The sequence below is a fragment of the Vicugna pacos genome, chromosome 34, assembly GCF_048564905.1.
Source record: "Vicugna pacos chromosome 34, VicPac4, whole genome shotgun sequence".
NCBI classification, from domain to species: Eukaryota; Metazoa; Chordata; class Mammalia; order Artiodactyla; family Camelidae; genus Vicugna; species Vicugna pacos.
This window is the reverse complement of record NC_133020.1, coordinates 19299394-19324530: the sequence shown is the minus strand read 5'-3', so window position 1 is coordinate 19324530 and position 25137 is coordinate 19299394. Positions and strand designations below refer to the sequence as shown.

General features: G+C 51.6%; 2 long non-coding RNA genes across 4 annotated transcripts; one reads left to right on the top strand and one right to left on the bottom strand.

Annotated features, from left to right (window-relative positions):
* Positions 1-4551: 4551 nt before the first annotated feature.
* LOC140691253 (uncharacterized) lies at positions 4552-9818 on the bottom strand. Of its 3 annotated transcripts, none has more exons than XR_012066827.1 (4): positions 9153-9818; positions 8297-8424; positions 6685-6966; positions 4552-4945 (listed from the first exon to the last, which is right to left on the bottom strand). It is a non-coding gene; the product is annotated as an uncharacterized lncRNA (long non-coding RNA). The 3 variants fall into 3 exon arrangements; XR_012066829.1 differs by lacking the exon at positions 9153-9818 and adding an exon at positions 9003-9079; XR_012066828.1 differs by lacking the exons at positions 8297-8424; positions 9153-9818 and adding an exon at positions 7775-8283.
* Positions 9819-12522: 2704 nt separating this feature from the next.
* LOC140691254 (uncharacterized) lies at positions 12523-15985 on the top strand. The gene is made up of 3 exons (XR_012066830.1): positions 12523-12899; positions 14650-14804; positions 15416-15985. It is a non-coding gene; the product is annotated as an uncharacterized lncRNA (long non-coding RNA).
* Positions 15986-25137: the final 9152 nt, after the last annotated feature.

Sequence of the window (25137 nt, the reverse complement as noted above, 5' to 3'; positions counted from 1 at the left end):
GGTCGGCGGAGCTGCACCGGACAGCAGCCAAACCCAGCCTCCACACCCCCTCCCATAAATTCTACCTGTTCACACCAGGGGGCCGGGGCACAGGTGAGCCAACTGGTCAACCTGACGTCAGACGCTGCGCACCTTACCTGATCACAGGGTAAGTGTTCCCTCTGCCCTTAGCACCGGCCTCTGGTCCTCATCTCATCCCTCACACGATGGATGTATGTTCAGGGAACACAAACTACAGCTTTAAACAAAGCAGCTGAAGGCAGGTCCACTGCCTGCCTCCACCAGGAGAAAACAAGAAATTATCAAACATTCCAAGGCTTAAATATCCTGATCAGGGACACAAATGCATCTCCACTGAACGGTGAACTTCTGGAAATCAGAACAATTGGGCGTGTGTGTGTCTAAATGAACTAACTCTTGTGCCTTGTGGCCCCATCTCGACCCCCACACCTTGGTTCCGGCAGCCGCGGATGTGAGCCCTGAGCGGTGGTGGGAGAGGCAGCCCTGGGCTCCCCCGAGCCTGCCCGCTGGCCACCCAGCTCCTGCGGAGGGCGGGGAGGCCAGCTGGGCACCGGGTTCAGTGAAGCATCTCTCGCGGACTTGCTTTCTGCAGGAGCTTGAGCTGGCAGAACCCCAGAAGTATTTTGCCCTCAGCATGTTCTCCTTTGATTTTCATACCTTTCTGGATTTCGAGGGTAATGTAATTCGAGGGTGTCTGATTCATTGAAAATAGCTCCACAAAGTCTGGTTTGGGAGAGCTATTTGGTGACTAAGATGCTAAGGTTCCTTTTTTTTTCCTTAGTGGTCTTCTGAGCCCATCTACCCCCAGCCCTAATCCTGGCCCAAAGCTAGAGATACACAAGCCAAGTTTTAGAGGAGAGCAGAGCCCAGGCATGGCACAGAACTGTATCTAATCCCCCCAAATGCCCCATGAGTGTTGTGCCTATTTCACAGATGGAATCACTGAGGCCCAGATGGGGCCCTACAGTTTGTAGGTGAGAGAACCGAGCTTTGAATAGGAGCCGCCTGACTCCAGGGTCCACCTTCCCCACTGCGTCATCCTGCACCCCTGGGAAGCAGGCGGCTCAGCCCCAGCTATGCCAGCCCATAGCTCCTGCTTCACTTGGCTTCCTGACTCTGTTTCCTCATTTGGAAGCCCCCCACACCAGCAGGAATCCAGAGGGATCATCTCCCAGCTCCCCAGCAAAACAGCTCTGATTTACACTATACCATTGGTGCTGAGATCTTGCCCTGTCCTCAGCCACTGACTCTAGTGACGTGGGGAGTAGGTGGCGTTTGTCCTGGGCACCACAGAGCCCTGAACATCCAATTGGGGCTCAGGAGGTGGGTCTGAATTGTGTCTGCTGCTCAGGGGCCATGTCACGCCAGGCCTCGGGGTCCCCACCTGTAAAACAGGAAGATGGGGTTGCTGGCCCCCAAGACTCCTTCCTAATCTGACAATCGGCAAGGGTCAGTCGACATAACCATCTTGGTTCACGCCGCTCCCCAGGGCATCTGCAGACAGAACCAGAGGGCAGGGGCTGCCATGACAGCCAGAGGGACGTGGGTCAGAGAGAGGGGCTGCCTGACAAGTGACTAAACGCGATGGGGATTAGAACTTTCCTCCTGAGGAATATACGCCTGTCGCTCTGGCAAGGCAGGGTTTCCCTGGGAAGACAAATGTAACCTTAGGGCTTTTGAGCCTGGAAGGACACAGCTGAGAACGGACTCGAGTCTTGTGAAAAGAGGCGGGTGGGTGCGGGGTTCCAGCCGGGAGAGCAAACCTGACCCCCTCCGTGGCAGAGCTGCCAGCAGCGAACGAGATAACATCTCTGAAAGCATGTTGTCAGCTGTTTGGTGCCAAGGCGAGGACAAGGGATTTTCATTGTGTGCAGGAGCCAGGGCTTCTCTCTTGAGGCTTCACGGATAAATAAAGACAGCCCTGCTTTACACAGAAGGGAGGGAGCTACCCAGCCGGCGAGAACAGAGGCCGGGAAGCACCGTGGGCTCCAGACAAAACTCTAAGATGATTCGTGGCTGGTAAGGGCTTTGATGTCACAGTCAAGCACAGCCCAGCCCTCGCCGCCACCACTGTCACTCCACAGACGCGCTTTCCTCATTCCTCCTCTGATCCTCACCACCCGTGATGTGGCGGTTCAGGGAGCTGTTACCCTGTCCTCCAGATGAAGAAACTGAGGTTCAAAGCAGTTGCAGGGGTTGTCCAAGGCCATGCAGCCAGCAGGCGGCCGGGCGGCCCCTTGTAACTCTAGCCAGAGATGGTGTTTGTCCTACCATAACTGCGCTTCCTCATGTGAGTTGTCCCTTCACTCATTCAACAGATAAAGTGACTCAGTTATACATACATATATGTATATATATATATATGATCCTTTTCAGATTCTTTTCCATTATTCCATTGCAAGTTATTGAATATAGTTCCCTGTGCTGTGCAGTAGGTCCTTGTTGTTATCAACTTTATGTATAGTAGTGTGTATCTGTTGATCCTAAATTCCTCATTTCTCTCTACGAGGCAGTAATTGTTATATGCGAGAGATGAAAAAAAAATCTTTACGTTTCATTGAAATCGAACTGCATCTAAGGAAGACATTTCAGCAGCCATTGTCAGATCCACATGCAGACGGGATAACCTTCGATCCAAATACCCACTGCCTCCTTTGTTCTGTTTGTTTGTTTACACACGGCATCAATACATGGAGAGTTTCTTCAGCTCCCAGGCTGACCTCGGAGCCTCCAGCCCCTGAGAAATGACAAATATGGGAAAAGCGTCAGGAACGTGAGGCCAGTGGACAGTAAACTCTTCTGAGCGCCCACGAAGTAAAAATCACAGACAGGTCACAAAGGGGGCTGTGTGGCCAGCCAGAGCTGAGACGTCTGCCCTGGTCTCGGATCAGGGCTGTGGTTTTAACCAGTCCACTCAGAGGAGGCGTCACTGAGAAAGTGTCCGAGGGAAGACCTGGCAGAGGTGGAGGTGGAGGTGGAGGTGAGGGGGCACAGCGGGGCGGCTGCCCGGGGAAACTCATTCCAGGGGTGGGGACGACAGGGACAAAGTTTCTGAGATGGAGCGTGTCACTTTTGCTCTGTGAATCACAAAAGTAAATGAATTTCAGAAAAAATCTCAGCCTGAAAAGTTGCGACCTGTAAATGCAAAAAAAAAAAAAAAGGAGAAAGAAATCTTTAAATGAATCTCCTGTGATGGAATCAGGGCCAGTGGTCACCCTGGAGGGTGCGTACATGTGGGAGGGGCGACGGGGCGTGCTGGGCTGCGGGAAGCGGTTTCGGTCAGGCTCTGGGTCGGGGTTAAACGCTTGCAATCCCCTCCTGTGCACCTGTGATTTGGACATTTCACTCTAGGAAGATCCACCTCCATTTTGAAAAATTTTAAAAAGGTAGAGAGGACTTTGTTTTTCGCTCTGGCACCTGAAGTTTCATATCTACAAGCCGTGTGGGACCAGAATCTTCAGCGCACACTTCATGGTCTCTCCTTTGCCAGCCCTGCTCCAGAGTCACTCAGAAAAACAAAAGCTTAAAAAGAACAGGGCTCTAGTCTCCGCTCTGCATGCCTGGGAGATCTGAGCATTCTCTCTGGATCTCAGTTTCTAAGCTACGAAACAGGGCCGAGGGTGAGGGTTTGCATCTTACGGATATTGGGAGACTGAAACAAGATAACGTCTGTGAAAGTTCTTGTTGAAGGCAAGACCACAGAAATCTTACTCACCCAGTATAATTCGGGACGCGGACAGTGCTTCCCAGGGAATACCTGCCGGGTCACCACGTGGTCAGCTCCTACCTGGGCTCTGCGGCTATTCGGTCTTGAGTCGCCATCCTCTGCTGGGGACAGCAGGTCCCTCAGCCCGTGACATTCTGCAGGAAGAAGGGGCAAACTGACTCCTGTTACTCTGGGGTAATCCTTTGCTGGTAAGGACCCCTACACTAAATGAGCCATGCCCTAAAATCTCAGAGTGTTTAATCAGTGGCTCTTTCTGTTATCACCGCCTCAACCCTGAAGGATGCAGATATGAGTCCCTGGGCAGGGGTCCTGCTGAGCTAAGCCCACCCCTGTCTCTGCGGGACAGGCTTGGGGCTAGACGGTGCTCGCCCTCCCCGGATCCTTTAGGATGAGTTCTCGGAGCGATCCCTGCTCACGCACTGAGACAGGGGTAGGGGTGGGGCGGGGGTGGGTGGGGGCATTTTCTGTACAGAATTTTTTTAATTGATGAAACCAGGGGGGAGGGTAGAGCTCAATGGGAGAACTTAGCATGCACAAGGTCCTGGGTTCCATGCCCAGCATTGCCACTAAAATAAATAAACCTAATTACCTCCCCCCTCAAAAAATAAACCCAAACAAAAAGTAGTAGTTTTTTTAAAACAATGAAACTGATGTCAACCTTTTATTATCACCACGCACCTGCAGTTCTAACAAAGGCAGTGATAAAATGCTGTCTGCATTCTCAAAGCAAATCTTACATTGGCTTGAGTTCTAAGTAGTTTCTGTGACTACTATTGAGTTTAACTGAACACCCACACACACACTTCAAATTAGCACAGTTTTATTATGTATCTTTAATAAAAATTGCACTTCATATGGCAGTTACTGTGCAGAACCCCCAGTTACATTGTCCTGCACCCCCACCTACCCTACCCTCGCAAGCTCAGTGAAAAAGCCTGTGTTCCCACAGTGTCTTCCTGACGGAGTGACGGTCCACAGTCACCGATCTGCTCTTCCAGACAGTCCCCATCTTCAACTGCCGTGATATCATATCTTCTTGCATTAAAACAGTTGATTAGAAAAAAGTGGCATGAAATTGTAACTCATACTAAACACACATGGTGCCTGGATCACAGCTTCCAAAGCCTGGAATTCCTTGAGTGATAAGAGCGCCTTTTGTTGTAACATTTGGTCTTTCGTCCTCCATTCCTGAAACAGCTTAAGAGCCGTAAAGGTGAGATGGGTGTCCTAATGTTCATAGCAAGCCCCTTTCCACCACAACTCGTGATGACAGTGAGCTGACTTTTGGGAAACCAGGGGGAGATGGGCCAACGACTTAGCCAGTCGTGCCTCAGAAAAACGCACAAGGAAGAGGCTCCAAAAGGTCCCAGGTGAACCAGAATGCATTCATGTCCCCGGAGGCTGGTACACCCCAAACTCCCCTGGGACAGAAGCTCCTGTGTTTGGGACCCTTCCAGGCCTCGCCCACTACACAATCTCTTCATCTGGTTGTTCGTTTGTGTCTTTAATGTCTTCTGTAGTAAACCAGCAATCTAGTAAGGAAACTGGTTTCCTGAGTTCTGTGAGCAGCTCTGACAAATTAATTGATCCCAAAGAGTGGGTCATAGGAGCCTTCGATCTACAGCCAGCTAGTGGGAAGCGCAGGTTATGACCTGGACTTTCAGCCGGCCTCTGGGGCCGGGGCAGCCCTGTGGGACTGACCCCTCGGCCTGTGGGGTCTGACCCTGCCCCCAGGCAGGCAGCGTCAGAACTGAGTTCAATCTGTGGGACACCCATCAGGGAGTCAGAGAATTGCCCGGTGATGTTAGAGACACACACTGGAGACGGTGACAGCACAGAGATTGTAAAGGAAAAGAAACAGAATTCACGTTACTTCAATTCTGTGCTTTGATGCAAGGACCCAGGGACTTCATTTGTATTTAAAATCTAAACCAGTAGGACACACTATGAACTGTAAAATATCTAACCTTTTGTTTGTTAACTGTTTGTCTTGGCTCGTGCATGAAGCACTTTACTGAATTTTGACAATATCTTTAATATCATTGTTTATCTTTTAGAATTGGTATTTAAAAACTAAAGAACAAATCAAGAACAAATCAAGAAAATCATGGCTGCTGCACAATTATGATGGAAAATAATTTTGAGGAAAAGGGGGAGGAGGTGTGAAAAACACGACCTATTCCAGGCGTCAGCTACACTCAGGGCACCAAGGGGTGCGTCTCACTCAAATAGACACTGCATGTTGAAGCTGGACGTGTTTTGCTCGTAAGCTCTGGGTCCTCTTCATCGCCATCACTACCCTTTTAGGACAGTTTCCGCCCCCGGGAAGCAGGGGAATGATGGAGATCACCTCTAAGACCTCTGTCACAATCCACTCACTCAAAAAGCACTTTCATTGTGACTTTGGTATGTTCAGAGCGCTGCACTTGGCCTTGGAGAAGGTTCTAGGGCTAAGGAAGCCTAAGATGTCCCTGTGAATTCCAAAACTGAGGGGAAAATAGCCACAGATGAAGGTTAAATACCTTGGGCTTTAACTGGCTACAATTACGGTGTTATTTCCAAAGCGCACCTTTTAAAGAGGCAGGTTTATAGGAGGACAACCCACACTTACAACGCAGCTGATAAACAGAAAGTCCGTTTACGCTATTATGTATTTATAAGGTGAGTCCGGACCTGCTGCGGAGGGCCGCGCCGCTGCGGGGGAGCTCCCCGCCGCCGGGCCGGCACATGCTGCAACACCGCCGGGCGCGCGGCCCCGGCCGGGCCCCCGGGGCCATGCCGTCACGTGCGCTTCCCTGATTTCTTTAATAAAAGCAGTTCCTGCTCATTATTCCTCTTATTATCATTGGTAATAATAACAACAGGGTGTTTGGACATGTTATTTCTCTCTGGGATTGGCCTGAAGGGCGGGCTTATATCCTGCTCTTATTACTCACCTAATAGTGGGGCTCCGGGAACCAGCCGGGGTGAGCTCGGGATGGGGAAGATGCTGCCTTGAGGGAGGGGCAGGGGCTGGTCCTCCCATCTCTGTGATGCGGAGGAGAAGATGGTCCTGTCGCTTCCTCGGTCGCTGTCTGAAGGCTGTCAAGCATCACAGGAGGAATCGGCTTCAAAATTGCCTGTTGTCGTTGCTTTTGAAACCAGTCGTTGGTGTCATGGAGATTGGAGCCCAAGTTCGTTTGGTGACATGCAGCCCCCACAGTGGCCTCCTTTAGATCCTTGAAGAGACGGGTGAACAGAAAGAGCTGTAACATATAGGGAAGACAGAGCCTTTTCTTTTGGAAGCCCACATAGAAATGCGAGGGGGACAGAAACCATCAGAAACTGAAGCCGACTCCCTCTTCGTAAAAGCTGGGTGGCGACGCTCTCCCTGGTGTGGAGATAATGGCCAGTAATTCCACCACGTGCTGGAGTCTGCGACAGGCTCCCCACGTGCGGTCCCACCTGGACCCTCTTGACTTCCCGCAGAAGATGGATGCAGCCCTCCCAGTCCTGGACACAAAAGAGCTGAAAATCCACCATGGACACCAGCAAAGCAGGCTCCAGCACCGACCGGGGTTTGAAGTTCAGCTGCTCCATTTCCTAGAGGTGGGACCCCTGAAAAGCTGCTCAAATATTCTGAGCCCCATTTTACCTGACAGTAGAGTGTCAACCCTAACACCAAGCGTGAGACTGATGTCAAAAGCTCGCGGACACTGCATTCAATCAAAGGCGACGGACGACATTTCTACACGCCCGCCACCGCACAACTCCATCTCCAGTCACCGTCCTCGTCCCCGTCCAGCCCACGCGGGGCTCTTGCCTGCTACTCAACGTCTGAGAAACTCTCCTTTCCACATTGTAGCAAAGGGCAGAGTGAGGAGAGTGAATTGGACTGTTTTCAATTTACCTCCTCCCAAGGAACTGAAAGATCAGACTGATTGAAACATTATTTCCCTGGTGTTTCGAAACTGCACCGAGGGCAAAGCTTGGCAAAGCTTTAAGGGAAGAAACTGAGGCTCCGAGAAGTGGATCGTTCAAACTTACGTAATAAGCCAGGGCTTCTACTCAGGGAGTTCCGGGTTGGTCTGTTTTCCCCTATTGTCACGTTGGTGAACAAGAAAATCTTTCCTGCAGTCTGAATACGATGGACTGGAACCAATGTGGACGAGCAGAGGCTTCACCGCTGTAAGGCACTTTCACAGAAGCCCCCCACCTCACTTCATGCAGTGGGCATTACCATTGCCATTTGCAAATGGAACTGGGATTCTGAGATGCTGGTTGACCCGTCCTAAACCACGGTGCGCAAGGAAGCAGAACCCAGACGGGTGTGGCTCCCTACGCCGATGCCCCAGTTATATGTTATCTGTTATTTCTGAACATGCAGAGTGAACATTAGACGAGTATTTTGCTTAAAGCAAACTTCCCACCCTCGTATCCCTCACCACCTGCCCCCTGCATCTTTTCTGTCAGTCCACACAGCTTCCAATTTGTAGATTCTCCACGGCGAGACCTGCTTTGATCAGCACCTTCCTTTTGGATCCAAGGTGTCCTGAGTCTGTAACTCACCTGCGTACTCCTGACTCTCTGAGAGCGCGAGATACGAGACGTGAGCTTGCAGGCTTCTATTCCAGTCCCCTGTGAGGACAGTGCAAGGTGCGCGGACCTTGAAGCTCCTGCAACCGGAGGGATTCTCTCTAGGAGAGAAGAACAAAGTTACAGAGCCTTGGAAGAAGCCACCCTAAGGGAGGAGAGCCGAAGCTCACGCTTCGGAGCCTCTTGGCAGACTGTCCCCAGGTGGGACGCAGCCCCCGCCTGCTACCCTTGGCTGAGCCTGCCTTGGACCAGAGGCTGAATCTGCAGCCCTAGCCCACCAAACGCTCCCAACACTGCCAAGAAAGGGTGGTGTTTCCATTTATGATTCAGCTCTTCTCGGGTCTCTGTTTTCAATTCAAGCCCAGGTTTCTTGAACTCAGGGATTCAACTTTCTGTTTCTTGGTAGGACCTTCCATCGAACCTGACACAATCCTGAGTTCCTAAATGTTTTATGGGTGAAGAGATATTTGACCAGATGAATGAACAGTACATGTGCAAAAGCCCCCTGCTGAATTTATAGCAGAGAATCTAATGACTGTAATAATAATCGCGTGCTGAGCGTCCATTACGAGCCAGCCCCTCCTCATACATTCTCTCTAATCACAGCAACCCTGCAGGGTGGGGGTTATTATCTCCAGTTTATAGCTGAGAAAAGCAGGGCTCTCGGGTGTCAGGTCACCTGCCCAAGATCAGACAGGACGTGGCAGAGCCCAACCCAACAGCTCTAAAGCGCAGTTCTTTCCACCTCACGCTGCACCTCGGAAGGATGCTTTAATCAGGGGAACTGCATCCGCCCTAGCCGGGCGCCTGCTCACCGCGTCTGCCTCACCTGTCAGTGAGGAGGCGAAGGGAGGTCCCTTCCTGCTTAACAGGCTTCGTCTTCTCCTGCCTCCCCTGTTCCCACAAGTCCTTGGACACGCTCTGCCCACAAAGCACATGAGTCACATGAATTTGAACACTGGGCAAAATTCTCTTGGTCGGCCTGCAGTAGGAAGTAGAGTCAGATTAAAGTTAACCTTGGCAAACAGAGTAACCACAGCCAGGAGACCAGGGAGCTGAGGACCACTCTTGCGAACCACCGCCTGGGCCCCAGCGGTGGAGATAAGCAAGGCACTCCGGTGCTTCCGCCTTGTGTCCCCCACTGCTCTCCAGATAAACCAGCAGAATGATACCCTTTGTGGTCTCTTTGGACCAGCTAGGCTCTGTGATCACAGGGGATTGTGAGGATGGGTGCCAGGTTCCCACCAAGTCCTGGTAATGAGGAGATCTTTCTTGGGCAATTTTTATATGATGAAAATGTGGTGGTGCTTTTAAGAGGTTTCAGGAGCCCAAGGCAAAAGATGCTCTGATAACTTTGGAATGAGGTGCTCAAAGGCTTTCACTCCCATTATCTCATTGAAGTCTCCCTTGCCCTTTAGGGCTGTGAGGGAGGCAGTCTTAGTAATTCCCATTTTATAGAGGGGAACTTGGAAACCTTCATTCTTCTGCATGTGGAGATCCAGTTTTCCCAGCACCGTTTGTGGAAAAGACTGTCCTTTGCCCACTGAGTGGTCTTGGCGCCTTTGTCAAAAGCTGTCGGCCCATACATTTGAAGACTTGTGTCTGGCTCTCTACCTGCTCCGTTGGTCTATATGTCTGTCTTTATGCCAGCACCACACTCTTTTGATTACTATAGCTTTGTAGGAAGTTTTGAAGCCAGGAAATGAAAGTCCTTCAACTTTATTCTTCTTTCTCAAGATTGTCATAGCTATTCAGGGTCCCTTGAGATTCCCTATGAATTTTAGGATTTTTTTCCTATTTCTACCAAAAATCCTCACTAATTCACAGTTTGGTTCACACGTGGAGTGGTCACATTGAGGTTTTAATAGGAATTGTACTAAATCTCTAGATCACTTGAGTAGAATTATCAACAATAGTAACATTTCCAATCCATGAACACACATTGTCTTTCCATTTATTCATATCTTCCCTAACTTCTTTCAGCAATGCTTTATAGTTTTTCGTATACCAGTCTCTCACCTCTTGATTAAATCTGTTCCTTAGTATTTTATTCTTTTTGATTCTATGGCAAATGGAATTGCTTCCTTAATTTCCTCCTCAGATGGTTCAGCATACAGAAGTATAAGTGGTTTGGTTTGTTGGTTTTGTCGAATTTTTTTGTTACCTTTAACATTTGTGTGTGTGTGTGGAATGTTTAGTATTTGCTTCATATAATATCATGTCATCTATGAACTAAACTCATTTTTCCCTCTTCCTGTCCAATATGGGTGTCTCTTATTTCTTCTTCTTGCCTAATTGCTCTGGTAAGACACGTGGAGCTAACTTCATGGTAACAAGTGAATGATTAACATAAAATGTTTCCTAAAGTATATATATTAAATCTTTCCTTTGGGACAGTTCTTAGAAGATTAGAACTTATGGAAACCTTGGAAAACATTGTAGCTGAAGATCCAGAGAATTAGCGTGGCTTGCTTAAGCCCATATAGCAAACTGGTTACACTCGGACAGGAACTCAGGACTCCTGACTCTAGCCCAGCTCTGTTGAGAATGCGGCTTTCAGCAGAAACATGAAAGATCGGCCCCTGCAGCTCTATCAATGAGAAAAGGGTCCCAGGAAAAGCAGGAGAGGTGTAAAAAGGGGGTGAGGCTTTGGGAGGCTAGGTTGGTTTCGATGACAAGTCCTCACTAATTCACAGTTTGGTTCACACGTGGAGTGGTCACATTTGCAGAAGACACTGGACTCCAGCACTGTGGGTGAATCTGGGTTAGCCCAGTGCAGTCATAGGTAATTCCATCCCCCTTATCTGCACTGAAGACTGGGAATGTAATTGAATTCTGGACGATGACATGAAAGGGGATGTCTGCAAAGAGGATTCTAGAAAATTCTAGAATTCATCTCTTTCCTCAAAAAGAGAGAAAATTGACTCTTCCGTTTGTCTGCCTCTAAATGAGACTCCACTAGGAGGCATGGACCTAAGCGGCTGCAGCCACTTTGTGACCATGAGGCGAAAAGCCTGAGGGCAAAAATCAACCTGCTAAGGATGGTAGAACAGAAAGAGGGAAGGAAGGGGAGGATTCAGCTCAACGGTGGAGTGCGCGCCTAGAAAGCACAAGGTCCAGGGTTCGATCCCTAGTACTCCATCAAAATAAATAAATAAATCCTAACTACCTCCCCTACCTTGCCCCCACCAAAGGCACATACAGTGCTGTATGTTGATTATATCTCAACAAAACTAGAAGGGAAAAATAAAGAAATATTTTAAAAATTTTTAAAAAGAGAGAAGGAATCTGGGTTTCCGATGATACTGAGCCATCAAATTACCCACCTCCAGAAATGATCTCAGGACTTGTCACCGCGTGTTGATAGACATCCTCCTTACTTCAGCCCTTTGAGTCAGGGTCTCGAGAGGTGCTTGCTGCGCCAAGCATTTCAACCAATACACCATCTGTGCAGATAAATAGTTACACGACAGAGACGACAATAAAGCCATGAGAGTGTAAAGGTCAAGGGCGTGGGCAGGGGTAAAAGTGATGTGGGAGGCCAGTGGTTAAGGATGAGAGAGGGAAAGAAGAGGAAGGAGGCAGAGGGAGAGCACCGTCAGGGGCGGGAGGGAGTCAGAACCTCTAAGTTGTGCAAGTTCACGGAATGCCAGGGTCAAGAAAAATTACTCAGTAAGTGGAAGGAAATGTGTGCAGAAATCCGTGACAGTTGCTGGGGGCAGAAAGCAGTGGGAAGAGGGGGCGGGATGGCTACTTGTCAGCTGACTAACGAGTGGCAGGACCGGTTGCCTGTCTGACAACTGTTGCATGGTGGCCGGGCGACCCCAGGGTCCACGACTTGGGGAGCTTTGGCCCTCGGGGTGAGAAAGAAGCGCCCCCTGCAGGTAGGGAAGCCACACGCCCAGAGCCTCTGGGGCAGCAGCTTCACAGAACGCTGCCCGTTGTCAGACTAGGAGCCCTGACACCTGGTCCCGACCTATCTTCTGTAGACAGAACGTGAAACGCAGAGCTGTGTTTATCGGCGGTGACTTGAGAGAAATCACTTTGTTGCTTTCTTGTTTCCAGCACAGGGAGCAGCCCTGCTCCCGGCCCTCCCCCTCCTCCTCCTTCCTTCCTCCAAGCCCCTTTGGCGCCCGGCGTCCCCTGTGCTTCCCGCCTCCCATCACAGGGTTCCCTCCCCTTGGCGTCCTTACTTCTCTGCGCATCTCTGCGCGCTCAGGTTTCTCTTCCTGTCCTTCGAGACTGTCACATCCTCGGGGGTGCCCTCCACAGCACCCCGGGCGGACGTTCTCTCTGGCACTTGGCTTGAACTTCTGTTCTTCTAAGCTGGGGCGGCGGAGAAGCATTTGGGGGCATCTATGGTCTCCTGGAAACAAGAACCCAGACCCAGGAGGAAATTTACCTGCACAAATAAAGGCCGGGTGGCCAGCGGTCTGTCCCACGTGTGAGCAGAGGGTGGGCCTGGGGGAAGCTGAAGTGACCACCTCCTCCTCCCACCTACAAATAGCCCCTCCCCTCTCAGATGACGTCCAGGGCAGAACGACCTTGGCAAAGCAGGACGTGTTACCTCCGGAGGGTAAGTGACCTCACCGGCCCCCAGATAACTGTCCGTTTCCCCTTGGGCCCCCTCACTCGGTGGGCCTCCCCTCTGCTTGGCCTCGCTCCACTCTGCAGCCTGTGCTCCTGGGCTCCAGGCCCAACGTCTGGCCGCTCTCTCCTAATCTCTCTCCTTCTTTGTCCGGCATCGTTTCCTTCTGTCTGCCCACCTCTGTCCGATACTGTCCTTGTCCCTCCTCACCCCTCCTCCTTACTCCCTCGGCCTCCCAAGGGAGCAGCAGCTGGGAAACCGACCCAAAGGAGAGGAGGCTTCGGGGTCTGGATCGGACCAGCAGAAACTCTCACTTGTTCATCAGACCCTACTGGACCTTGGAGCGACGTCACGGATCAGGGTCCCAGAAGCTGGGACCAGAAACACAGCCTGTGACCTTGTGAGCATCTTACACAGCTGGCCAGAATGTTCCTGACTGTGCACCCCAGGCAGTTTTAAAAATGGAGCAGTATCCTCAGTGTGTGCACGTCTACCTACTGCCAAGTCATTAACTAAATAAGATCATCCACTGTGGCAAAGAATGCTCGTGGCCTTCCATTAACCACCTCCCACTGTCCTACAGGATTGAAATTCAGAAATTTTAGCTGGACACAGAGCCATCCAAAAGGAAGAGTGTATTTCCCATGCCCGAGAAGCTAGGGTTGGCCATTTGGGTTAAGTGCTGGCCAGTGGAACTGGAGGGGAGGTGATGTGTAAGTTCTGGAACCTGCCCCTTCTTCCCCACTCCCCCAGGCAGCCCCTCCCGCCGGAGCACGGACCTGGTAGCAAACCATCCTGGACTCCACGCAGAAGGATACGATCTAGCAAAGGCGGGAGGCAGGGAGGAGCAGCCTGGGTCTCCGGACAGCCTGGCGGAGCAGAGACCTCGTGGCAGCCTGGGCCTCCAGACACCTCCGTCTGATCTGGGTCCTGCTGTCAGAAGCTGAAGTCACTGTGTGGTACTTTTATAACAATGTTGTGTACATCACTTTACAACCGCAAAATGGAGACTGTGAACAGAATGGTATTTTCAAATCGACTTTTGATTTTAGAAAAAGTTTCGATTTACAGGGAATGGGTCAACATGGTTCCGGGAGTCCCCATATACCCACGCCCGGTGTCCCCTATTATTAATTAACGTCTCCGTGAGCAGGGCAAATGAGAATCGCAAGTTCTCCCGATTTATGAACCAGCACTGATACATTGTTACGCGCAAGCCCTTGCTAGACTATGGTTTGTTTTTCTTGATTGATAGAAGGTTATTATTTCCTCCCTCACCCCGGCACCGGGTGTGCCGCTGCCCCAGGCGGAGACCTTTGCTTTCGGTGGGCCCCTCTTAGCCCTCTCACTAGTAACATAGCTCAGGAATGAGGCCCTCAGAGGGGACATCAGGTAAAGGGAGGCCAAAAAGTGTGAGTTCTGAGCAGGCGCCGAGAAACAGACTGGTTAGGTCTCCGGGGATCAGTCCAGAAAGCTTCCTGGAAGTCGGGTTTGGCCGGGAGAGATGGGGACTGATGGAGAGGTGGCTCTGGCATTTCCGAGGCAGAGACAAGCCCTGTGCTGACCCCAGGAGTGGGCAGGAGCAGAGGAGGGTGGCAGTGAGTGTAAGTCTGGTTTGCAGTAGGAGCGGGGGCTGGGAAGCAGCACAGAGCTGGGCTGAGCCAGGGAGGTGGGTGGCGGACTCCTGCCCTGGGTCTCGGGTGCTCCTTCTCAAAGAGCCTATTTTCTTGAACCCAAGGCGCTGTCTGTTCTGCGGGAACCCCGTGTGCCCCGGCTCCCTGCTAAAACAGCGGGCTCTTCCTTGACCCTGGGGAGCCCACGTACCTGGGCGTGGCCACAGTCTTGGAGAAGAATCACAGCAAGAACTACCCCGCCCCCTCTTCAGGACAGGCCGTGAGTTTAGAGCTATTGGGGGCGACCAAGGCTTTTTCTGACACATATTTAAGGAATGCACCCCTTACCCAGCCCTCACTGAGAGCTTCTGTTCAAACTCGGATTCCCAGGTTTTAGGTGACTGTACGGGGAAGATGGCTGTGGAATGAAGCAGCTCAAGAAGAGGGGAACAAATCTGGAGAGTAGAATTAGGGTCCTCCGGAATTTCTGCAGAGCCCCCCGTATCTCCCATACTGACTTCCACTCTCACTTTAATCCTTAATCACCCACCTCCCCAAACATCAACCACTCAGGCACATTTAGTATTTGCCACACACCACGTTTCTCGGCATCCTTCTGCCCCTGGAGTGCCACTCCCATCTCTCCTTCCCAAACCCCGCTGTCCCCCAAATTCCGAGTCAAATCCCTCCTCTCGGCTTCCCGGCCCGGCACCCACCTGCTGGGAGGGGACCAGGTCTCCCCGTCCTCTGTATTCCAGGGGCCCTGTTTATCCGTCAGTGGTGCTGTTAGTTTTTGACACGTCCGTGTCCAGCTGGACTGTGGGGAGCATGGAGGCCGGGACCTTTGTTTTCTGTCTCTCTCACCCCCATCTCCCCTCTCCCCAAACTCAGGAGATACTCCTGGCAAATCCTATGCTGAGGGAGGAGGAGAAGGGCCAGCCGACTTCGCCCACTGCTGGAAGAGCAGAGCTTCCTTGTCCACACTCTGAATCAGACCGTCCTCAGTGGACCACCTCTCCCTCAAGCTAAGGGAGGCCACTGCCGAGTGAGGAGGTGACACTGGATCTCAGGGAACCATGAGACCAAGCAGGGATGGGATGAATCAGCTTGACCGGCGGTGGGAGGCTCCAGACCCAGAAGGAGGAGACTGCTTAGAGCCCTGGCTGGGAGAAACTGCCAGGCTGCCTCTTTGGGAAAGGTCACCCTGATGCCACACGGACAGGACGACGGAGTTACGGATTCCCAGGCCGCTCAAGGGACCCAGGAGAGGAGAGCGGGCAAGTCCAGAGATCGCCGTGAGCCCGCACGGCTCCTCTCCCTGCCCCCGTCTCCTCCCATGTCCCATTACTCCGAAGGGGTCGGACAGGAGTGAAGGCTTAAGGGAGAGACCACGGACCAGAGGCTCCCCTCATCGTGGAACCTCCTGCAACGCGCTTGTACAGATGGGATCCAAATCTCCTACCCAAAACTTTATTTTTCATCCAGAACCAAATATAGAAAGTTGACATTCTTTGTGAACCATCTCCACCAGGCGCAAACAAACGATTTGTCAAATGAATGTTTAGAACTGTTTCCCAGACCATGAGGATTCTTGTTACCTCAGCCATTCTGTAGGGCAGTGTTTGGGGTACCACCTCCCACCTGACCGTCCACCTCTTCCCTCCTCCAAAGGTCTCCAGAGAAGCGCCCAGTGGCCCCCAGAAGGTCACAGAGCCCAGAGCCTTGGCACAGCTCACTCTCACCAGTGGCTTTTCCCCACCATCCTCCATGCCACCCCTCCCCACTTCCTCTGTGCCTTCCCACCCCCATATGCTGTTGGGATCCTTGGATGGGAGGTGCTTGGCAGCTCCATGGGTTTCTGGGGCAGCTGGCCTCCCCTGGACACCCCAGTGCTGGTAGCTTTCATCCCGATGCGGCCGTGGCCCTTGGGCTTGGAACCAGCATCATCAAATTCATCTCCCTCTTATCCTTCAAAGGGAGGGGGATGGCTCCTGGGAAGCACCCGGACTCCCCAGCACCCTGTGCAACATTCAGCTCTTGATTCCACGCAAGAACAAGAAAACAGCCCCGGGGTTAAGTGCTCCATGCTTCCCTGAGAAGGGCCGACTCACCTGCCTGTGGCACACGAGCAGCCTCCTCTCCATCACTTACCATCTGTCAGACGAAAGCTCCCACACTGTCGTAGGGAAGACTGGGCCCCCATCACACACAATCATCAAGCATCTCAAACCCACCCTGTTTGGCTTTGGAGAAATTGATAATTTTTTTCCTTTTCTTGCAGTTAACTTTCCGGAATCTATTGAATATTAAAACCCATCCGTCCCTTGGACAGGGATGGGGGTGGGTGGGGCTGATTCCTGATGAGACCTGGCCATAAACGGGTCTCAGAATAGATGGTCCCCGTGGAGAGGTCTGAGCGGCTGTGCTCCGAGAAGTCTTCTTAAAATCACGGGTATCAAAGAAAGTCTTGAGTGCTGGGTGTGTTCAGGATTTTCTCCACTTGGAAAACAAAACCAGAGTCATAAAGTAGCGATGCTGGATGGGGACTTGGAACCACTGACTGTAACCCCCGTCTACGCAGATGAGGGAGCTCGAACCACAGGGTAGGTCGGGGCGCCTTGACGGGACAGCACATCGCCTCCTCCTCCTCATTAGAACTTTGAGTCATGTGCCCTTTTACCCAGAAACCAGCCCACTTCCCAGCAACCTCGCCCTGCAGCAGCTCAGCTCCACACACGTATTTCTGCCCAGTTGCTATTTTTTGCACCTGCTGGTGTGTCCTTTTTGTATGTGTCATTATGTACATTTTAATGACTTATTTCCCCTATTAACTTAGAAACTAGAAAAAAATTGGAGTCCTTTGGGTTTTTTGTAAGCTCCACATTAATGCTTCATTACCTAGTGACTCCTTTATTTAATTTTTTTATTGAAGTGTAGTTGATTTGCGTTCAGAAGTCCAGCAAAGCAATTCAGTTACACAGAAGCATACGTACCTATTTTTCCTTTTCAGATTCTTTTTCATTATATGTTATTACAAGAAATTGAACATAGTTCCTTGTGCTGCACAGCAGGTCCTTGTTGTTTACCTATTTCATATACAGTAATGTGTAACTGTTAATCCCAAACTCCTAATTTATCCCTCCCTCCTCTTTCCCCTTTGGTAACCATAGTTTGTTTTCTATGTCTGTAAGTCTGTTTTAGTCTGTAAATAGAATTTGTAACACTTTTTTTTAGATATGATATTTGTCTTTCTCTGTCTGACTTATTTCACTTAGTATGATCATCTCTAGGTCCATCCATGTTGCTGCAAATGGCATTATTTCAATCTTTTTTATGGCTGAGTAGTATTCCATTGTATATATATACCACAACTTCTTTATCCAGTCATCTGTGGATGGACATTTAGGTTGCTTCTATGTCTTGGCTACTGTAAATAGTGCTGCTATGAACACTGGGGCATGTGTCTTTTCAAAGTAGAGTTTTCTCCAGTTGATGACTTCTAACTGAAGGCCCCTGGCAGCCATCTCTGGGGGCCTCCTCTGGCCATCATCCAGGGTTCAAGTCCTGAGTTTGTTACTCTCCAGCCACATGATCTTGGGCACAAGACTAATCCCTCTGGAAGTGGCTTCGAGGGAGGGCTTCAGTTCTCACGGCAGCGCGGCCACACACACACACACACAGCGTGTCAAGTGAGAACAATGGATAGTGAAAGCCAGCTTCAGGAGGGCTCTCCTGGGACCCCTACAAATATGAATTAAAATGATTCAAATTCTGCAGCTGCTGCTGCTCCCCCAGCGTCAGTTTCCTCATCTATAAAAAGGAGACCATGATATCTTATGAGACTATGGGGAAAATTCAGTAAGACAGTCTATGGAAAGCATTTAGCTCTTGGGAAACTTCAACACATCCTGCTCAAGTACTGCCTAGGGTTAGGGTTCCAAGGACAAATAAAACCTGGTCCCTACCCTCAAATGCTCACAGATCCCCAAAGCAGGCGGACAGGTGGACCTGTGATGACTGTGCGATAAAGTCAAGGCAGTCACAGAGGGATGAAGGGGACAGTGTTAACCAGAGGAGGGGACACCACCTCGAGCTGTTGAAGGAGCTCTGGGAGGATTTCACAGAGGATGGAATGCTTGACTGTGGAGCATGAATAGGACATGTGGGCATCACGCTAACCAGAAGGAACACCCTGTAAAAAATCCAGAGGCTTTAAATGTCATAGCACCTGCAAGGTGCCTGAGTAACTAAGTTGGTGGAGCGAGGAGTTAACAGGCAGGGGGACAGCTCTGGAGTCAGCAAGACCTGAGTTCTGCTCATGGTTCCATCCCCAACCAGCTGTATGAGCAAGAACCTTTTATTTTTTTACTGAAGCCAAGTTGATTCACAACAATGTGTTAGTTTCCGGTGTCCAGCAAAATGAGTCAGTTCTACATATATATTCTTTTCATTATAGGTTATTACAAGCTACTGACTCTTATATGTGCAATCTAAAGACAATGCCACAAATGAACTTATTTACAAAACAGAAACAGGCTCACAGACCTAGAAAACAAACTTATGGAGACCAAAGGGGAAGACGGAGGGGATAAATTAGGAATTTGGGATGTGCAGGTACAAACTACTATCTATAAAATATTTTTTTTCTTTTTTCAATGGAGGTAATGGAGATGCATGCTAAGCACATGCTCTGCCCCGGAGTTGTTACCATCCCCCCAACAAACTACTATACATAAAATAGATGAACAAATCTGTTACCTCTCCAAGCCTCTGTTTCCTCATCTGTAAAAAAGGCAGACTATGCAAATGAATATGTATATGTGTGCATATACATATACACACCTGACTGGGACACTGTGCTGGACACCAGAAACTGACGCATTGTAACTGACTGTACTGCAATTTAAAAAGAAAAAGGCACGAGGACAGAACAAGTTTTGCTGTAACAAACCCCTGTTGCTCGGCGGTGGCATCTACTTGGTGGCCTGTGCACGGGCACCTGCCCCCGCCGAGCCCTCCTCAGTGGCCTGGGTTTTGCCTGAAAGCTGTAGGGTTCGGGCTGGGCGAACGCAGGCGTCAGACAGAGCCACGAGGGTGGAGGCTGCAGCGGTGGGGGTGGGACTGTCTCAGGAAAACGCCAGGAGGACTTGAAGCCCTAACGGCAGGGGTGGGGATGCCCATGAAGGGAGGTGGTCCGGAGAGTCGGTGGGCTTGGGGGCACACATGGCAGTTTGTGAAACTTAAATGAGGTGAGTGAGGGAGAAGAATTGAGCATGATGCCTTTACCGAGTAGAATCGCCCGTGTGTGTGTGTGTGTGTGTGTGTGTGTGTGTGTGTGAAAGGAAATAAATAGATGGAGGGTATACAACAAGCACACAATAGAGCCAGCATCGTTACTGTCTTGTGAAGATTGGCCCACCTCCTCCTCTCCGGGATGAAACCCCGAGACCCAGAGGGGCAGAGCCACCCCCCAGGCCCTGGGTGGGAGTGGGGCTGGGGGGCCAGTGCCCAGCGGAGGGGTGAGAACCAGCCCTGGGGGCTCCTCGTACCAGTGAAGCCAACGGTATTAGTTCGATGTCTGAGATTGTTGTCCTGCAGAAGGGGAGATGGACCCTCGTACGAGAGGCCAGTTGCTGCCAAGGGCTCGGCTCTAAAAACCAATACCCAGTGTCTAGGAGGATAAAGCTGCGTCCAGACTGCTGACCATGCAAACCCAGAGCCCTGAGTGGCTGCGGTCACACCGCAGGCAGATACTTCTGCGGCTCCACATCGCTGGCCCTGCGCTGGGACACCCGTCATGGGGACACTATGAGGTTCCCGCTTTGCTGGAACGCTTTGCTGGGGGGCCAGGCGGAGAGGGAGGTGGGAGGCGGAGGGAGCACATGCTTGTGCCCACGGGGCAAACTGGAAAGTCCCCCGCCCAGAGGGTGGAGCCGTGGGAGGCAGGGTGTTTCGGGGTGGGGGTACGGGGTCTTTGTAACCAGGAGCAGCAGGTGAGTCCACAGTTTTCAGCCGAGCAGCAAGCATCCTTTTCTGAAGGAGAGCCAGCCAGGATGGCCAAGCTGGACCCAAGCCTCCTCTGGGTCTCGATGGGCAGTGTGCACCTTATGCCCTGCCTGCTGGCCCCAGACCTCTCCAGCATCCTGCACCCAGGCCCCCCAGCGCCCCTGCCCCACTCGGACTGCCCCCGCCTCTCCGCCTGTGCCGAGAGCTGGCAGCTGTGCCCGCGCCTGGCAGGGCCGGCAGGGGAAGGGCTCCGACTCCCTCCCGACCTCAACCGTCCAGCTGTCGCTCCCCCTCCATGCCCACCATTTGGCAGAGTGCAGCCCCCACCCCCACGCCAGACTGGTCTAGCAGGCACCGCCGAAGTTTCCACAGAAACTCTGACTTTCCCGGGGTTTGGAGCGGGCCGGGCAAAGAGGGAGGTGGGTGGTTTCGCCGGCCACAGTTCCAACTGCTGCTGGCTTCGGGAGCCCCTCTCCTCCCACGGCTTCTGGCGGGGCCCTGGCACGGCCACTACAGAGGTTTGGCAAGTCCTGGCAGAAGGGGGCGGGTGGCCTATGATTGATTCCTAGTCCTCTGCTCCCCTGAAATCCCGAATAGCAAAATCACACTTCAGTGTCGCTCTCAACCACTCAGAACTTTCTAAATTTTATTTCACTTCATCCCCATGATTTTGATCTTGATGATGAACCCCTTTCAGCCAAAGGAGAACCGGAGACCAGAGTGGGTAAAATGACTTGCCCAAGGTCCCACAGCTCAGGTGAGCTGGCGTGGAACCTGTGGCCCTTTCCCCAGGTCACCCCCGCCAGGCGGCACAGCGTACTCCTGGGGGTCACGGTGGAAATGCCTTTGCACTTTTCACAGCCTCCCTTGGCCTAGAAGAGCCTGGAGACGCCCTGCTTAGGGAGCACTCGGCGCCGCAGAGGGAAAGCCCCTCACCCCTGGGCGGCCTCGCCACGCCTGGGCACCAGCACCTGCCCTCCCTTCTCTTTCCAGTTTGCTGGAGACGTGCGCTTTGTGATCAGCTCCGTGTCCCAGGCAAACCTTTTTATCAACGTGGAAACCCCGAAGGAAAGATGCTTTGCTTGTGTTTTTCTGTAGGGGTGAGGGAAGTGGCCAAGGACAAAGGAAGTCAGAAACGCGGGGCAGGATGAGGGCAGAGCAGGACGAGGAGAGCAGGAAGGGGCACCTCGTGGGTGGCTGGAAGCAGGGCTTTGGGGCTTTGCTCCCTGTGTGCCCGCTTCTTGGCGGTTTCTTGTGCCGACTTACTGACCAGACCCTGCCTGGCCTGAGAAGAGAACCCCCTAAAGGCAAAAGGTAAGTAACTACTCATGCCTGAATCCACAGGACCAAAGTCAGTGGGTCCAGCCCATCCCTGACCCAATAGTGAGTCTGAACCCTGTCTTACAGGTGTCCAGAGAAGGAGGTGTCAATTCACTCCTGGGTCTCCCGGCTCTGGTTGATTTGAGGTTCTTCCTAGAGTCTAGCCTAAATCCTTCCTACTGCATTTTAAAAAGACCGTGGGATCTCTGGAGGAGAGAGCAGGCTGGGTACCAACAGGCAGGAAATGAAATCACGAGGCTGGCCTTTTCCCTCTTTCCTTCCCTCTCCCCCCCCCTCCCCCATCACCCCACCACCCCCCGTGCGTGGGACCGGCTTGTCAGATGCTTTGCTGTGTGCACCGTGCCTTTCTTTATGTGTTAGGGATTTCTGCCTTCAGCCTTCGGGCTTCTCCTAGCTGCCCTGACAAGGGAAATCCCGTAATGAAGGATTTCACGGGGGTCCACAGTCTGGGAGAGGCTTTTTTCTACATCTGTCATCTCGCTCCGTGCTTTGACCAGCTGTGCTGGGGAGGAACGCCTGGGTTTGGCTGTTGACACGGAGCGGCAAGTGGACCCAAGCAAGTAGCCTGGGGTCGGATGACAATGAAATGGGGCATTAAGGACGAGAGTGCACACTTCAGGGCTACGGATGGAGGCGGACGGGGTGAGGAGAAGAGTGTAAAGAAAGGGGAGCAGAGCCGGTGAGAAGCAGGTCCTCCACGGCGGTGGGACCACAGAACAGCCTGGGAGCCCCTGGCCCGCCACCTGGCCAGACACTCAGGGTCGCCACTTCCACCCACGAAGCAGAGGCTTTGAGGTCCCCCAGATCTCAGTTTAAATGCCGGCTCCAGCCCGGCTTGCTATGACCTTGGGCCCTTACCTTCCCTGAGCCTCAGTTTCCTCACTTGAATGTCAAGGCTGGGGAAGCAGACATCACCAGCTGCCCTGTGGATGGATGGTCCCAGGCTCTGCCCGGCACCTGCAGGCAGGCAACGTGTAACCGAGGATGCTGGGTGCGCTTCGAGGGAGGACAGACCCTCAGCACCACCTGGAAGATAACAGAAACCAGGAAGCCCAGCCGTGGCCTCTGTGCTGACAGAACTCCCGGAAACTCCCCAGCGGGGCCTCAGCCAGGACGCGCAGCCGTGGGAAAGCAGCTCAGGGCTCTGATGGCCTCGAAGGCCACCTTCCGACCAACTTTCCCATGTCAGGTCGAGAGGGAGGCTGAAAAAAATCCCCCAGCTCCAAGGCTCCGCCACTGAATACCCACCCGGCCCTGCTTTGCAAAAGCCAAAGCCTTCGAGATACACAAGGATTGTGATTGTTTGAAATGTTGGTAACATTTCATCTTCCCAGAGACCTTGTTCATTTATCAGGGTTCTTAAAACCCTTTTGTTCACAAGCTCGTGGTAAGCACAGAAAACATTCTATCTAATATCAGAGCACAGCTGCTCCCCACCAGACAGACTTGGGGAGAAGAAAAGGAAGGGGGGTACCCCTCTGGAGACGTGAAGGTGGGAGGAGCAGCCGGGGCGGCGGCCCGACGAGCTGCGCTGTGTGGGGGCCTGTGAGAAAGTCACCCCAGTGGCAGCGGCCCCCGGGGCTCCCGGTCAGCACCGAGACGGAGGCTAGGCCCCGAGTCGGGGCTCCACCTCTCCACAGGGTTCCTGGCAGTCACACCCGAGGCCCCAGCCAGGGCCCCCAAAAATGTTTGAAGTAGGTGTGGAGTCTTGAGTAACATCTTCTTAAGGGCCAGTGTGGCTGGAAAAAAAAAAAAAGCCTAGTGGAAAACTCTGTCCATCCAAGGCCACAGAAGACCAGGAAATATTTTCTAAAAAGGGCTTTGATTGCTCCTGAAAGCACAAGACAGAGTGAGCAGGGCCAGGCCAAGGCGGGGACGCTGTGACGCTAGCCACTGGCTGGGGGGGGGCGGGGGCAGACAGGTCCGGAGCCTAGGGTTTACTTTCAGCCCTTAATTATTTAGCTGGGAGTCGTGGAGAACTTCACGGATAAAGGAAAAGCACGTCTGTGTCGATGAAGTGTCTGAAGAGTCTCCATTGTTTTAAAAGGAACTTTATTTCATGATCGAAGCCACATTCTAAAAAGGAAAAAAGATAAGGTTAATCGAGGTAAACTTTCAACACTGAAAATGACAGCTGTCTTGCATGCAGTACATTACATAGTATAGTATGTACTCTGTAGTCTTGTTACAGAGGTGGGTTTCAATGCCAGTGCTGGGTGACCTTGAGGAAATGTCTCAGCCCCTCTGTGCCCGGGATTCTTCAGCGGAATGAGAATGGAGGCACCTACTTCATACTGTGAAGGTTACATGAGCTTCTCTATAAAACATGTTTCGAAAGATGGTAGGAATCTTTTGAGCCCCCTCCCAAACACACACACACTGCAAAAGTAGAGGTTATGGTTTTAAGGCAATGGAGGCTATTACAGTGCTTTGTTGTCTACAGGAAACTTAGGTGGTCTCAGCTCAACCACTGACTGGATCCCATACCACCTCCAGGCCTCCAGGTTTCCTCTGTAGGAGGCGAATGACACACGTCTACTCCATCCGATGTGAAGGTCATGGGTCAAAAAAAGCTCAGCAAGTGTCAAGGCACATATGCCTGTGATCTACCATCATCATCAAGGATCTTTATGGTGTAATTTACTTCCTCTCTTCAGCAGACATTCTCAGGCAAGGACTTTGAATGAGCAGCTCATCCTTCGACCTGATGCCTGAGACCCAACCCCCAACTAAGTCCTTATTTTAACAAATCAATTGCAGAAGACAGACAGACAGACAATTGGGGAGATTTGATATTAAGGAATTATTGTTCACTTTTGTTAGTCATGATCACTATATCTATATGGATGTAAGAGAGGGTTCTTAACGTGGCTACACATGGAGTGTTTATAGGTGAAATTTCATGACGTTTGGATTTGCTTTAAAATCATCTGTGCAGGAGGGGAATCTGGAGATAGGCATAGATAAAAGAAGGTTGGCCATATGTTAACAATTGTAGAAGCTGGGTGAGGGCACGCAAGAGTTACTTATATTATGTTCTCTACCTTGATGTTTGAAAATTCTCCATAATAACAGGAAAAAAAACCAATCCCAGAAAAATCCAGAAGGGGATCAGTGATCAAGCACCTGTGACACAGCTGAGCACCAGGGAGGGAGTGCTAACCAGGGATGGGCGGGTAGCTCAGGCGCAAAGAAGGTGCACAGTAACGGGAGGGAGACAGAGGAGGGACAGCCAGCCCAGAAGAAGCCTTGTCATGCGACCGAGC